The sequence below is a fragment of the Gnatocerus cornutus genome, chromosome 10, assembly GCF_029298725.1.
Source record: "Gnatocerus cornutus isolate USDA-ARS CGAHR chromosome 10, icGnaCorn1.1, whole genome shotgun sequence".
Lineage (NCBI taxonomy): Eukaryota > Metazoa > Arthropoda > Insecta > Coleoptera > Tenebrionidae > Gnatocerus > Gnatocerus cornutus.
In genome coordinates this window covers 2,549,395-2,567,350 of record NC_142242.1, presented here as the reverse complement: position 1 = coordinate 2,567,350, position 17,956 = coordinate 2,549,395, and the positions used below count along the sequence as shown (strand labels likewise).

At 32.2% G+C, this 17,956-nt stretch overlaps 1 protein-coding gene across 3 annotated transcripts in view; it reads left to right on the top strand.

Moving 5' to 3' along the window:
- Ptp99A (Protein tyrosine phosphatase 99A) overlaps positions 1-17,956 on the top strand; it is a 138,607-nt gene that overhangs the window by 91,012 nt on the left and 29,639 nt on the right. The gene's annotated exons all lie outside the window — the stretch shown is intronic.

Below are 17,956 nucleotides of genomic sequence, written 5' to 3'. Positions count from 1 at the left end.
TAGCGTTTACAATAAAATGTAAAATATTTAATTTGGAGGCTAATAAAAGAAAGGTTTCAAAAAGGATGCTACATACATATGGATAGAAGAAAAACATTTCGAAAACAATACCACGGGAAAGTCCAAATACTTTATTGAACAAAAATTTTTGGGAGACAGACAGGGGTAAGGATAAATCTAATCCAAACCACACATCCTCAGCAAAGTGACAATTATTTGGGTAGTACGCTCAACCTAAGTTTGACAAATTATCTCCTAAATATAATTTTTCAGTCATTTTCTCCTTGTTATCACCGCCTTTGTGGTCACATCACTCAAAGAACCCCACTGTTCTGTTATTACAGTTTAAATGTCGTGGATCGAAACACCAAATAGAAAAACAAATCAGCAACAAAGCTAAATGGGAAATTCCAGTTAGTGAATTAGCTACATTTAAATTCCTATCCGAACCTACATGTTCCTGATCAGAAAATGAGAAAGCAACAAAACTGTTTAATTGTATTGAAATGGTTTTTTTTGTAGAAAAAAAACAGGCAACACCCTTATTAAAGTTCAGACTACTTTTTCCATATGAAAAATTACAAAAAGTCATTTACTATACAAAATAGAAATTCTCTCTGTTTTATTAAAAATTAAATTCGGTTCCATGCAACTCTTGAATCAAATAATAATATTCACTCGCTTTGAAATAAACTTTCGTTGGCACTCATTGTTTTAATATACGTAAACAAAAAGTTTCTATTACGCTTTTTGGAGTGTTTCATTTTGTCGGGTTAAAGAATACTGGACGAATATGTATATCTGTAGTAGAAAGATTTATTTATAAACTTCTGAAACTATATCGATAAGTTTTCAACAATGTTCCTGCTACAATAGTAAAACTTATCGAGTTCACCTTACGTCCAATGCAGTAAAAGATTGTACTGTGATAAAACATCATAAATTCCACAAAACGTCAACGAATTATGCTTGCGTTATTTATTTAATTAAATCGAACTTAATAAGTGAAAAATTTGTATAATTCTCCTTTAAAAAGTGCGTGTAGCGAGGCGTAAGTTTATGTAGATTTTAATCGCTTTAATATTCAAATAAACATTCCACTTTCAGTACTTTCCACTAATTGCTCACTAAAATTAAAATAAATATCTTGCAAAGAATTCTCACAACGAACTCCACCTTTCACGACCTATTAACTGGAAATTAATGGCCCACACATTAATAAGTACTTCTATCTTAATAATCATGAAGAAAAATTCTAACCATTTATTGTGATAAAAAATCCCGAAACCCTACTGTGCGGAGCATAAAATTTCGATTAAATCTCACGGAAAGTTTTCCACAATTTTCCAAAAACAAATGGTAATTTACATGCATACATAGATAATTAGTGTAAAAACTAAATGATTAAATTTAACTTAAACTAATTTAATCTCAGCGACGCTTCAAATGACTATTCAAATACTTTGATCAACGCACTCATCCCGGTTAACAAACTAAACTTTACAATCTAGCCTAATTACTGTTTTAATTAAGAAAGAGTATGTTGTGAAATGACAAAGAACGAGAATCCCTCATTTTTCTCTCATTTTGTGGCAAGCCTACCAATAAAACAAAACAAGGGTTCGTTGGCCCATCTTTCATCCAATCTTACCCCTTTCACTACTTAATTCTCACACCATTACGTGACTGCAACAGCGATGCAGTTCGTTTCGCGTGCGTTTGGCTGATTTCGATCTATAAAACTTTAAATGAAATTATCGTTAATTGCCATTGTATCGATGTAAGAGAGCAATTTTAGTAAATATCTGGAAAAATTTAATAAAATAAATACTAAAACTGTCAATGAAAACTGTACGTGACAACTGACACAAAAAAATCAATAGAAATTCGTTTAATGCTAAATATTATTTACGTCCACTTAAATAATTCGGTGTGTGCAGTTAAATTGTAGTGGTTTATTAAATTTCAATAATCATAAATACCTAGACGTGTTCAAAATAAACAAAACTAATAATTGTACTTTGAAGTGAATATAGTTTTATAATATTGAACTTTACAGTTCACCTCACCGTAATGATAATTACCTAACGAAGCGTTTTATTAGCAACAATGCGTGATCTAAATCACTGCACCAAAACTGCAGATACAAAAAGCGAAAGAAAAATATCAAAGCCGTTCATTTAATCATTATCATTACAATGTTGCACTAAAATAATAAACTTGGGAAGTTCTGACAAAACTTAATTGCCAGCTTTTATAAATTAGTTGAATAAAAATTTATATATGAACTGCCACTGAGAATATGAGTTGAGGACAGGAGGTATAAAAGAAGAAACTTTTTATTTCGAGATTAAAAAATCCGGATAATTAGCAAAGTAGAAAAGCATACAGGAATAAATTGAGGTGGATAAGAAAGATGACCTGATTTAAAAATTCGATAGTTCATCAAGAGTTGGCCAAAGTCTAAAGTGACGGTAAAAATGAAGATGAGTTTGAGGCCTTTGGCGACGAGACCGTCTCCTTCATGCATACGCAATTGTCTTAACCTCTTTCCCTTGTATTAAGCTATTACGCAATATCCCCATCTAGCGGGCCATTATATTAGCATATTCGAGGCCATATACTAGCAAAGTGTGGCTAAACCGGCGCAAGGAAGGCCGCGTTGAAGCTGGCTACTCCTTAATTAAGGATTTGGCGCATTCATATTATACAAACTGCAACTTCTTAATAGCTTCTTGATTGCGAATATACCAATTCCGTCCCTCACAATTTTACATTATAATCAGAATCCATCATTTCAAGTGCTCTTATTACTTATTAGTGGCATCATTCGTAAAGCCTGGGACAAAGACACATTCCTTGAGCATTATTGGACCCGCACTCCTCTTATTGCACTTAAATCCTTACTAAATTAATTAAATATCTCTAAGGAGCTCTCAAAATATGTTAGGTTACGTTTAATTACTTCCGAACAAATACTTTGTAACCTTACCTACAACAGATGTTGAAAATTGCAGTCTCACGCTGTGTCACTACAACACAGAATTAATCACATATCAGATTTCGACCTTACACAAACAATTTAATCTGTTCTCCCCTATTTCCTGCTTCTCATTATTTTCCATAATAATCAACATAAGCCACTACTCTGCCCCAATGCTTCAGACATACACTCTATCCGCTCAATTGAAGAGAACTCGAAACGTAAACCTCTTAATTTGTGAAGCACTCCAAAGCAAAATGCAAGTAAATGCAAACCAACATCTCGAGAAAAACACGGAAAAGGAAATGAAATTCCATTTTCTCCACTAGCTGCAGAACACAAAACAAAATATACGACCGCTTAACAAATACGCGAACACCGATAAATCAGACAAATGAAAGAAAACTATCTAAAACCGAAGCGACTTGTAAAAACCGAAATTAAAAATGTGTACAAATTACAAGCCGACGTGCTTTCACTCAATGCAGCCTAACTTCTTTGTTACTTTTTCATCGAGACGACAATGGACAGAATATCACGAACTTTCATCCAAAACGGACAAAAATAGCAAACCAACTTTGTCTGCCACTGATTTTGCTGTTCCGGAATTTGAGAGAGTCGCGACGTTGACAAATATCAATTTCTTAGAAGTTAGTGAGTTAATGTTGTGTTATGGTAAATGTCGCTTTGTCCTGATTTCTCGGGAAATATTCATTTATAAAAAAAATAAATTCAATTTAGGAGAATCTGGAAAGTTTCGAACAACAGAGTAGCTTTTCAAAAATGGTTTCGATTTATCTCCGTTATAGCTTCATCCAACAAAATGCGGTTTAACGGTAGCTCGGATTTAATTAGATATGATGGAGAATTTAAGTGCAGAATCACACAAATTACGCCGATGGATGCACACATAAAAGCTTTTAATTAGAGTAAAATTGTTATTTACTTAAACGGGACCACAAATTTAATAACAGATCGTAATAATCGACTGTTACCCAAAATCAGATTAACCTTTGCTGCGTCAATGCACATCCTTTATTGTCTATGTTTTTGCACGATACGACAATAAAATTGATTTATCGGATCAATTTTATAGAAAATAAAAAAGCCGAAAAAAGAATGACTCAAATAACAATATTTGAAGCAGATGGCATCGGTCCTTTACCATATACATAAAGGCGACCGGCCAATAATATACTCTGTAATTCGTAAACAATAAAGTCTTTTCAAACTACAGACATAGAAATCAATGATTTCTTAATAATATCAAACTTTATTGAACGATAAGCAACAATAGTAGTCAATACCCATAATGGATTCCATACGAAAAATATAATAATGATAATAACGGACGAGCATCTCCGACGCTCCGCCATGTTTATGTTTTCGATTCAAAGAAGAAACGGGAGTCAGAGCTGGAAAAACGTCGTAAATCATAATAATATGAGTGGGGCACTTTTGATAAAAACTTGAGACAGCCAAACCTATAGATATGATTTACTAAAAAATTGAGGTAACCACAAACGTCTTCCTAAACATTAAAAACAAAATTTGTAGCGGCAATTTTAGAAATATCCTGCACCGTAAATAAAAATATAGTCGACAGCATCCTTATTTCATTTCTGTTAATAAATGATAAATTACTCAGAAAGCATTTATTTACGTGCACGAACATCTATCTGAAATGTTATAAATTACATTCTTTTCAAATTCTTCACTTCCTTACACTGTTTATTGCATTAAAAATACATTCTTCGTGATCTCTAAAGGAATCTCCAGGAGCTGAATTGTGACTGGTGGTTATTTAATTGATTCTAAAAGTTGCTCTGAAACGATTTCAATAATACAGAAGTTGCGACAGTTTTCGAACAGCTTTAAATGCTTCAAAGCACAATTTCGTTCCACCAAGAAAGAAAACTACGTATAAAATAATGAAATTTATACCATAGACGCATATAAAATAGAAAACCGTACCTACGCATTCCCCACGACGACTGCACTTACATGTAGCGTGACTAGAATCGACGAATACGTTGCTCTCGTAAAAGAAAAATCAGCGTTAATTGAAAAAATCATCAGCTCACCCAACAGGAATACTACTCGGCCGCAATAAATTAATATAACCAGAAAAAAACACAGCAAGAATTTTTCTTATTATTTTCGTAAATTTCTCAAAATGTCTCTTTTACAACACATTCTCATATTAAGGAAATTAAATATTTTTCCAGGGATTCAGAACTGAGCGCAGATTCCTATCTTATTATTTCATACATACAATTTTCCAAACGTTGTTAAATCAATAATAATTATAATTACAAATCATATCTTGTTATACAAACACATCAAACGAATAAATAACTTTTATTCAAAACTGGAAGTTGGGAATATCGAGAAAAATTGACGTGTTCGATAGATTATGAAATACAGTTTTGATTTTTGACCACATTATTATCGTCCTGTACATGAAACATTGGAACTGAATGCATAATATCCCTTTGTTAGCGTGTCTATTTGGATTTGGTGGTTATTTGGTCTAATAGAAAATGCATTCACGTTGCAAACACCCTGTGGACAAGTGATCACGTTTTTTGGTGGAGTGTTTGAAAATTGATGAATTCACTTGAAAAATTTAAAGCTCGCTTTACTAATTAGCTAAAATAAAGGATCGATAAAAGTAGAGTTGGTAAGATAATCCTAATTTAAATTAGAATGACACTTTAAATTAATGCATCATAATTTGTTCTGGCATGGAGCCGACCTGACGTACATCACGAGCAACAGAATTTTAATAAAACATGAAATATTTTAAAATTTAATCCTTTTAACGTTTTGAATAAGCTCCGGGTAATATCCACGTGAAAACTAATATTTTAATTGTTTTCAATTTTCTCGCTTTAGAAAGAGATAATTCCTGTTGGTTAATATAAAGGTTTAATTAGAAACGTTTTTGAATGGTATTATCAACGAATAGATCCACCCCACGCTGCTTAATAGTTAAATTATAGGGTTTATTTAGAAAACGGGTAGCTCCAACAAACTAATTAATTTTAATTAAGTTAATTTAAAATTAAACATGTAATCACAGTTCGAAATATCAGACTATTAGTCTTGAATATTACCGCTCTCTCAGCCCTTTCTAAAGTCAAACCTACCCCTCAGGCGGTCTTTGTAAGATAGGCAACCAAATATACGTCAAGGGATGATCCCTTGTTTGGCCTTGAATTTGAAATTCAAGCACAAACAAAACATGGAAATTAACCTCGATTCCTGCTTCCAAGAATATCCTCTCGAAAAACCGAAAGCAATAATTTTTAGAACAAAAACGTTAAGCAGAAGATTAACACCCTAAAATCGTGAGGACCAAAAGCACATTTAACTTTTATAATTAGAAACGGTAAATTACCCCATTTTCACACTTTAATATCAACAACAATGAAATGGTTTATTGAAAGAAGAACGACTACTTTTAATTAAAACCGATTTGTTATACAAAAATGTACACGTATGGTAGTGCACAAAACCTCGCTTAACACTTTCAAATAAAGAACACAAAATACTCAGAGTTTGTTAAGAATTCCCTCGCCGTATTAACCCTTTTAAATAATTGAGACAAGATATTGAATAAAATATTGCTCTCAGAATGTCGTTTGGGGAGCAAGATTTTATTTTTAAAGTTTTATTAACCTATAGAATTTTCTCTCCTTCAAATTAGATTAAAACGTCTTGTTTGTAAAATTACTAAAATTTAATATGCTTTGTTGAATACATTTAATGATGAATCAAGATTTTAGGGCAAACACGCACATTAAGTTCATTTAATATTTTGAGGGTCTAATTAAATACAGAAAATATCCCTTTTTAATTGAATTCGTTTCCATTTTATTTTAAATTTCAAACGAAAGTAAATAAATTGACTGTTCTCGCAAACTTCTTAAATAATTTTATCCAATGTAATTTGAAATTTTCATTCACACGCTACATGGATAGGTATTTTATTTGTTCGATTTTCAAGAATCGAAGCAAATGCGTATGAATTTTACAAATCAAATTTTTGCTGCATCGACACACATGTATTTGAAATGCGTCTCGCGTTGCAATCAACATAAAAGTACAGACTAGTAATAAAATATCTCATTACGATATGTCATACAAGGAGTATAATACTCATAAAAGAGGCACTATTCTACACAATAACCTACAACCCTAAATAACAAAAGAACAGACTTTTGGCCTGCCTGTAATTTAATCAGGTCTGTAACGACTGAAGTATTTAAATGCTATCTACATTGAAAATTACATTCCTGAAAGGTATGTACTCATTATGAAAACTAGCGCTTTGTATCCATCTAACTTCCTATAATAACTTTTGATTTTACTATAATTTACATAATCATTTATATACAAAACGAACGAACTAACTTTAATTAGGTTAATAGCTTGCACAAACGGCATATATTCATCACAAAATGCTTTTCGTTTTCCCCAATCCACTCGCTGGTAATTATACTGTTTGTTGCACCATCTTTGACAATGCGGGGAGATTAGGATAAAAACAAATTCTTGTAGTTCATTGTGATGATCTAATTAGTTCTCATAATTTGCCTGAATATTTTATATAGGAATAATGGAATTTAATTTCTCTTAATTACCCTCCAATTTTTCAATTCCAATTTAATGCGTTCTCGATGAGTCGAGCAGAGAGTCGGTACTATTTTAATAATTAATGTTGAGCTTTAATGAAACCGTTTAACAATTTAATAAATTGATGCAGAAATGCAGTAATTGATCAGAAAATGATATTAATCCCCAAGTGTTCGATTTATTCCTAAAAGAGTAATTAGTCTGGTGAAATTAATCCAGGTTTATTTTGTCGAATTTTAATTCCCTCATTTAAAATTCAAATTATTGGGGTAAAATTGATCTAACAAATAAAAACCTCAAAGTGTTTATATGGTCCAATAATAGCGGCGCGGATTGAAGAGTTAAGTCGCTTTTTATTAAAACAAACTGAAAAATGTAGTTAGATTGGAAATAGCAATTACGAAAGCTTCAATAAGCATCAGGATTTAATTTATTTACCGAAAGCAAACTGAAAAGATTTTTCTGGTAATATGATGCGCTCGTATTTCTTGTTTTGTTAGTTCTTCATAAAATAGAAAGTAGCGATAAGTTTTCTGCGTGGCAGGGAAATTGAAAGGGATAAAATTCTATTGAACTGAATGCATTTTCAGAGGACGTCGGAGATCCGAATGATTGATTAGAATTTCCTCGTTGAATATAAGGCTTTTTAATTTAGTAATTAAACAAAAAAAAAAAGGAATTTAACGCATTTTTATCAATTACAAACGAAAGGAGATGTTTCATTAGTATATCAATCAACTTGCCGGCTTTTCATCCAAACGTGGTATAATAACTTGCTGGAACTGTCCCAAGCCCTAGGGACAAAGTCATAAACTGTAAACTTTGTTCTACGTACGGCAGACTAATCAGTTGGACCGCAAGGGTGTTTTGTCCACACTAGTAATACCACTACAATTTAAGGAAAGTTCCAAAAGAGCGTTGCGGTCGAGCGTCGTCTTGTTAGAGCCAATACGCTTCGTCATCTTCAGAGCAAATCCCATTTGGCCGCGAGTCGGTTATTGTATGTGAATTTCGTGTGAAAAGAACATCAGATATTTGTCCATAACTCTCCCGAGAAGAGAGTAGGATATGTAAAGTCTGCATTTACGACGTTGGGAGCCTTTTTATTTATAAAACTCTTCAAGTTTTTACGTTCTCTTAAATAACCACACTACTTGAAACTAAATCCTAAATCTGAGACACCCAACTTTAGCCATTTCTTAAAAATATAAAAGGAGATCGAACGCATTTCCCGACGCCATGCAAGCAGTTTATTCCTTCCTATGATAAATGAATAAACTCAGTATCACGTTCGGCTTTTGTCGTTTTATCTACAGGAGCATTTGTAATATTTACACCAGCTGAAGTGAAAACCTGTGCCAAATTAACTGCGTCTAAAATCAATTTAGTAACCACATTAAAAGCAACCGTCTCTGAAAAGTATTACATAGTTAGATCACGCGTCTAAATTAAATAGCCGATATCAAACTAAATTCCAGTCCGATCGAATATTGAAATATTACGAAAATAATTTTAAAAATCCACGATTGACATAACCGACTCTACCGTCATACATTTTCATTAAAAACATCAACAATCCATGAATATTTATCACGCGTGGAAAAAACAAATTTTCCATTATTCGTGCATAAAAATCGACTGATCGGTATAACATTCCAAGTAAGTACTGAAAATCGACTGTAGTGTAGAGATTAAGTAAATTTTACGAGTGTAGGCAATTTTTGCAGAGATTAAACAGAAGATTATACCAACATCAGCTCCAGTAATCTCCTGTCAGCGTATATCAAAATTAATAAACGTTTATTTCGAAGAGTTTTATCACGATAACCGTTGTTCTGGAATCACTGCCGAATGAAATTAAGGATAAAATCACCCAATTTTTGAAAAACCTACCTGTCAGAGGGGCTAACGTAAATTAGTGGAGGTCTGGGGTTGCACGTGCTTTAACTTTAAATGGGCCCTCAAAAAACATTTTGTTGTACAGCAACGTTTTTTTATTGATTTTTGCTTGCTGATTTATCTATTTTTCTCGACAACTAATTGGGAAAACATTGTGTGCTCGTTATTTTGCAGCGACGTTTAAAAAAAATTCACTCAGAATGCATTTCCAACAAACTTTCAAATTTTAAGCTTTAATTGCTTGTCGACTCCTTCAAATACAACGTAAAAAATCAATCTTTGATTGGCTGCATCCGTTATAATAGGATTTTTGTTTATTTATTACAAATTGTTACTGTTAGACTACAGTTAAATTATTTTAAAACGCTCGAGGAGATCTAATTTTAATTTTTGTTTAGTACACATTTTGTGTCCCTTTGTCTCTATTTTATATTTAATTATACAACATGCGCAAAACTCCAATAACATTTTATTCACTTTTAAATGGCAATTTCAATTTATTTTCTCAATCAAAAATGTACCTTTATTTTGCATAACTCTTTAATAACCTAATAAAATAGTAAAGACTTATTTATTGAATCGATAAATTTAATTATGTTACATTCTATCGCCATTTTATACAGAGCTCTTTCATTCTACTCGTGTTTCCCTCAAAAAGTAAAAGAAAATTTCATTTTATATTACACGGTAAATGCGCCAATCTATGTTTGTTTTATTTTTACATACTGTTGAGTAAAGTGATAATATAGTAAAAAGAGGTCCATAATTTAACTCTAAAATCGATAAATTAATTATTTTACACTGCAGACATAATTCATCACCACTCCATGTTACTTATCACATCTCAACGGTTAACAAGTTGTGATTATTCTATTTGCCAATGTACTGAAATTTACAGATTTACAGTTTACAAATCACAGTATTCAAAATTTCATCTGAAAAACCTATCTCGATAAAATATAGTACAGATAATCCAACGTTTACTAAAAGAAGCAAACCTATTTGCTTCAAGTTCATTTCATCAAAGTTCTTTCCACAGCAAAGCAACTGAATAAAGCACTTTCAACAAACTCATTTCGCGTAACATGAAATTCATTAATATCTCAAAATATCTTTGCCGCACTTTGCCGGAAGTTGGACATGTTAACTTTTCAAGAATCCACTCATAGAGGGTAAAAACAAAGTGACTACTCAGGCAAAATAATCTCTAAATATGTATGTTGTTTCATCTGAATATGCAAACAAGAAGCAGGCGGTTGATTTATTTCTCAACAGTTGTATTAAAATCAACGTTGGACGAGTCTGAAATAAAATAATGCGACGTTGTTGATGAGGTAGACTACTTTAATACTTTCAAGCAAATGCAATACTCTTTACCGGCGCATCCACCATTTTTAACTGAGACTCAATCCTTGTGGCTTTATGGTAAACAAAATATCCTTTAGAAATTCCTTATAAAGCGACCGCTAAATAAACACCGTTATAATTAAAGTGACGAAACAACTTTTACATGCCCGTACTGAACGAACGAAACCGTCAATTATAAAAGTCAAATCGTGAAGTCAACTTTGCCGCTTTCATGATTGATATATTGTAAGGATAAAGTTACAATTGCTACATAAAATATGTTTTCGAAAACCGAGCAATTGAATTTGTGCCGTGTAAAACGAAACAAAACAGCAACGAGACAGTCGTGGAAAAAATCCAAATTTTCAAACCCATGTTTTAATTTAAATGCATGCAGTCGAGTTTAAAACAGGACATTGCATTTTTTTTGTAAATCCCACTCTACTTTACCTGATGGTGATAAATTGGCTTAAAGTGTTATTACGATTTCATAGAATCCTTGGGACGTTAAAATAACGTAGATTATTAATAACAGTTATAATTTTAAATTACCCAATACAAGCTTATAAAGTTATTTATTTTTCTTGTCGTATAAACCGTTTAAAGTAAACAAAATTGTGTACAATGGGGTGAAGTCGAGGATCGTATCGTCCCGGCGGTGTATCATATATGCCGGTAATCTCCCGAGTGAAATGTTTAATAAAATATTCTATTTAAAGTCATCCCGTGAAATACAGAGGATTATGTTTAAGTGGTGTACTTAAAGCTCGGTTGGTGAAAACAACCAAAACAACTATCGAACATCCAAAAACCTCGCTCAATTTATCTGTTAGTAACTTCGACAGTTGTAACTTTCCCCAAATTTGTACAAATGTGTTTTAATTGTGTTGTGTGTGAGAACTGTTACGTTGTATACGAAGACGGCATTTGGAGTTGTATGTTTTACATTTGTATTCTATCGCCGCCATCCGCACAATGGGGCATATCCCTTATCCATCTAACTGAATAGAGGAAACATTACACTAATCAAAATAATACAACTCCACTTGACACCCCGGGCGCCCATTTGTATCACATGAATGATGAATTATACAAAGATAAGACAAAAATACGTGCAACGAAACCGAATGCGACCTTCTTGTGAGCAGGATGAGTTACGTCGTTGGTGTTACAGTTACGGGCCAACATAATCGAGCTTCGTTCTACCACCACGGCGCACAAAGCGTTGATTCTTCCTTCATTCAATTTGAAACGTTGCCAACCCCCGATATTTTATTTTTATCGAGTTCGGGACACCAGCAAATGTTCAAAATAATTTAATCACTTCATTCTTTTACAAATGTGATCAGAGAATTCGATTGAATGTTTGGACAACCCTAACCCTTCAATAATCGTTTTCGCAGCTTATAGATTTACCTACATCATTCCCACATGGATTTCTTATCACTTGAAAATGTAAACACAATCAGACACAATGTTACTCTCCAACTTGAAAAGACATTTAATATTACGTCAGACAGAATAAACATTTTTGTTAAAATTGCATACGCAATATGAGGAACTGACAAACTAAAAGACAACGTCTCGATGCGGAAAGTTTTCACTTTACACACATCAAAATTTAATACTTTTAACACACTACTCCCCAAAAAATCAAAAATACTTTCAAACTATCCCATCTCATGTAAGGTCTCGGCAGTGACAAGTAACGAAACGGTTATCTAGACGCGTCCTGGATGAAATTCAGTTTTTCAACCCTGACTTGCTCGATTTTTCATTAGTGCGAAAATCCATCCTCCTTCCACGCAATTTGCTACCGAACCCATTTAAATAAAGTTGATAGTTGATATACTAAAGACTACTTATGCATTGTGTTCATCCAGCAGTAAATTTCATAGCAAGAAGCATCTTCTGCATTTAAGTGTCTTATCGCTCAACACAATTCTAATTTCGACCAATTTTCCATGAGCGCCTTTGTTAGAAATTTCATGTAGACGCGGTATATGCATATCCATCACTAACCCAATTTCGAAGTTAAATGTGTACAAAATTTCATTTTCTTGGAATAAATTTAGACGACAGCTTCAAAATCATATTTATTTTCAACACCCTCGCACTTCGTATAAAAAATTCACAGATAAGTACCGGATTTTTTTTAATATTCAAATATGAATACACAACGTCGCCCTGCTATTCCTCACAAAATTACGGCGGCGACATTTTCTCATCAATCAAAAACCTAAATAAATAATCTTAGTGATCAAATATATGCGAAATCTAAATCGCCATTTTCCTGTTATTTATTTAACTTGTCGGAATTCTTTGCAAGAAACTTTACGTAATTGAGTTATAGCCATAGTTTTTGCTAATAAAGGTTGTTATTCAGTTATGATGTATTGCTAATTGAATTGTGGGCTTTGTCTTTGGAAGTGTTTGTTAAGCGATGAATTCGCCATTGTTAAATAGGTGAACGCTTCAGAAATAAATAATTCCGGTGAATTATGTCAGTCAAATGACTCATAGAAAATAAAACGTGAAACTATTCATTTGGTTATCTTGGCAGATCTAATGTCAACATCTCATCACGGTTGTCGCATTTTAGCCTACACGAATGGCAATTTCTCTAAATAATAAACATCCTTCACGCAAACCAATAATGCCACCCCTTTCAAACCAACTAATTCATTTAAATTATTGTGCATACACACCCTAAGCATCAAGATGGAAATATTCCGCGAATAAATTAATTATTGCTTTATTAAAATTGTAAATATCCCTCATGCAAATAATCATAAACGATAAGACTTTTCATTTATTTTAAATATGTTAAGCACTCTCCAAAATCCCCCAAAAAAGCGGTTACAAACTGGAAATAATTTATTTGTAGAGAGTTGGCTGGTACTTTCTAAAACGATGAGTATTTTGGTTAAGTTTATATTACAAAGCAACCAACAATTTCAAGAAGCATTAATTTAATGTATAATAATAACAATAAAAGTGCCATCAAGAATAAAACAAAACCTTCTACATTTAATGCTCTTCTCGCCGTTTTGCACATTCAAGAGCAATCATCATTTATGAACCATTCAAAAATAATCAAAATTTATACCTTTTCCGACGTTTTTTCATGCAGAGTTATAAAATTATTATTCATATACATCCCGCGTTCCTTGACAGCGACATTCATCTTTCTTAAAACATCAAAAAACAGTTTTTTCGTAAATTATAGCAGATAACAAAAATTGCAAATTAGCATTGTAAACACACTACGTGTCACTTAATTCGCACCAGAAAAATGAGCGAGTCAGCACTTCAATTTATCATCTCACGCTGTTTTAAGAAATAATTGAAAAAACGGAAAAAGCGTTGACTGAAAGTCAAGTAACAACGTCGTTAAAATTTTCAATTAAGTTCTTTTATAATTTTATGAATTACGAAAATATATAAAAACTATCCAAATTATAAAAGCGACAGCTACGAGAATTTGACTGACACTCATAATCCAATAATTATCCAAAGAAATGTTAATGAGAAAATTACTTCATTATTTAAATTATCTCCCTCGATTCAATTTGCGCATGGCACGAAAAAAGTTGCCCGCCGGTAATTGGATTATTTCAGATAAATAATAAAACGTGGTGGTTAGAAGGTCCATAATGCGATTTCGCCCCACTTGTTAGCTTAAGTTTGGTAATGATAAGCAAGAAAAATATTTCCCAACTGCCACTTGATATGTAACGTGAGCAAAACGAAATAAAGTAAATAAATATTTTTTATTACTATGCTACATTTTCACTGTTTGTTTTATACCTCAACTCTACATTGTCAACTTTAGTAGACATGGTTTAGAATAACAGAAAAATGTATCTCAAAGTTACATGAAACTGGAGCGGTTTGTTTTAGAACCGCTCCAACTAACACAACAATGGAAATAATAGCGATACCGTATTTGGTTTTTAAACAAAAGATACTCTACATTATTAGGATATACCTATTTAATTACCAATTTCAAGCAAAGAAAAGCATTGATTCAAATATAATTTACATTCAAATGGTTTTATTGTTTGGATCTCGAGGTAAAAGGTTTCAGTAAGCCTTAAAAATTGTTATTTTTCGTTTTACTTCATCAAAACAAAATACTTCGTACAATTTACGTTGTAATTGTATTTTAAAAGGGGCATAAAAAATAATAAGATTACTACCTTTTTAATATGAGAACAAAGAATAATGATATCATTAATAAACTCCTTATTTCTTTTTCATCCTAATGAGTTACTAAGAGAATTAATAAAGCTCTTCTTATCGAGAAAAGAATGATGCTTTTTTCGTACAACCGGGAGATTCTTAAAGAAGTATTTAAACACAGACTATTTACAAGCTCTATTACTTTCAATTTAATTTTTTTAACTAACTTTAATTTATTCGCCACGTATTTTCTAAAAAGCAATTGTTATTATCTCTTCGATATTTTCTATAATGATCGAATAAACTTTCTTGCAAATATTTCTTCTTCGGTGTATATCAACGATGTCATTAGATCACTCTGTTGGGTTTTAAAAAAAAAAACATAAAAGTTGTTTTCTATAAACGCGGAAATTGTCTGTTATTTCGTTACGTTGCCGAATTTTCACCCTATAATAAGCAGTTGTAAAAATGAAAGAAATGTTATATTTCCCTCCTAGCGACTATTTGTCGTGGAGATTTCAAGGAGCTTTTAAATTAATTAGGTTGGGAAAGTTCTTTATGCATGAGAGATTAGAAAAATCGGGTATAAATTTTTATAATGGTGAAAAAATGTAAATGCGCCACCGCAATTGTCTAAGAAGTAGTGATAAAAGTAAAAGAGAAAAGAAGATACTGCTTGTAATTAGTAGATTAGGATTTTAAGCTGCTTGTCGAGGGCCGTGCGATCCAATAATCACTTTTTACCGCAAGTTTCTTTCCACGCTACATTGACCACCTCTCTGCATCTCCAAAGTGCAGCCAAAAGAAAAAAGTCACAGAAGATTCAATATGTCTTTCAAACTTTTTTAATATTACATATCAAGCAACATCTGCATTTTAATTCAGTGATATCCAATTTATGAAAGTTTCATATGATAAGTTTTCCTCGGCGAAAATTTAATCAAAATGAAGTTGCCTACTAAAAAAAAACCAATTAATTCACTCGCATTGCGTTTTATCCGTTGCTCCGTTAAATCAGAGCCAATATATTCAAACTATTCCGTTGAAATATATCATTATGAAATCGAAAGAGCGCTTTTTGTATCGAGACCACGCAGCGTGCTACCAAACCAGAATTTATTAAAAATGCATGGACGCCAAATTTACAATAGCACACTTCTGTTTCGGAACAGCGTTCAAGAACTGTTTTATAAATCATGAGGAAAACCCACCATTTGATTAGGATTGCTGGGCATCTGTTTTTGTCGCCGACCCTAAACAAAAACTAGATCGTCACCCTTCAGTAACCACGGAGTGAGTTTTAGAGAACTAAATCAAAAACTGCAGGAAGACAAAAATCTGATCCTTTATTCAAATCTACGATAGACACAAAATAAATCAGTTTTAAGCAAACGAACAAATTTAAAGAAAAGAATAAAGCTTAGTTTGCAGTAAAATGCTCGGAGAAAACCTGCTCATCATTTCTTAACTTCAAAGTCTATTCGATGAGATTAATAAAACAAAAAGTTATGGAAGTTTTTATAACTTATAACAATTGCGGTCGTGTTATTAGTCACACAACAATCGAAACTGAATTCTATAACTAAAATTTCATGCATTCACTACAGTGTGAAACCAATTGCGGTTGAATTGAAAAACACTGGTATTACATTTGAATGAAAAGTGGTGAGCCATTAAAAAGAAACATGGTCAAACTGCTGCAAGTGGAGAAGGCTAAACTAAAATTTAAACTAGAAACTTTAAATGATACACATATTGAGAACGATTTAACAGTAATAAATTTAAATAAAACTTGTCAAATTACCAGATAATTCTTCCCTTTGACAGATTCATGAAACTACATAGTTTACCGCTTCTAACTTCCACATGTTCATGCGATAAATGGCATTTTCTAACACCGAAGTTGTGAGATTGATACTGAATCCCTCTTCCAATTTTTAAAGATAATTTGATATCTAAAGTGATCGCAAAGTAACACGTACAGTGCATAAATATTTTATTTGTGATATTTGAAAAGCTGAAAGCAACGTATCACAAAGACGAACTGTAATTTACAAACTCTACTATTCATTACCATTAGACAGGTAAAAAATAGTATTTCTATACGAAATTCACGATTGATAAACCTATTTCCAGACCAAAAAAATCACACAAAACAAGTAATTGAACATCTGACAATTCCCATTAAAGTAAAAAAATGTTTGAGCTTTTTACATCAAGGATTCGATAAAATGTTACCTATATAAAAAGTAGACTGAAGTGGAGCAAGATTTCAAACAAAATGTTATTTTAGTTCGAAAAAGAACAATATTAGAAACGAAATGAAACTCGTAATCTCACCATTTTTATATTTTAGCTTTGATGGGAAAAAGTTAAACACGAATACTACGAAAATAGGTGCAAATTATTATCCATGGAATACGAATATTTGAATATGTTTATCCGCGTAACGATGCATTTTAATGTACGTTTTTGTAACAATGACATGAAAAGCTTTTCCACTTGCAAGTATTTTAAAATTCGAATGGAGGAAAATTAGCTACAATAAAAACTTACATAGGGAAAATGGAACGTGTGTATTATCTAGAATTCATGCATAAAAATAATAATGTAATTAATTTTATACATTCGTGCATAATTTGTGTGAGACGGGATTATACGGTTATAAATTTGTGGAAGAAACTACAATCTATCTTAAATTGAGTAATAAGAATGATCGTAAAACCTGCGAGTTAGGAGTAATTATTTCTCCACAATGTACGTTTTTGTAGACTGTCGTAAATTAAAAGTTTTTTTAATAAAGGAAACAATAAGAGCATCGTAACTAGTAGCAAGTTTAGTGCAAGTCACATATTTGCTCAAAAATTTTCAACTAAAATTAGAAATCCATAGGTACACGCG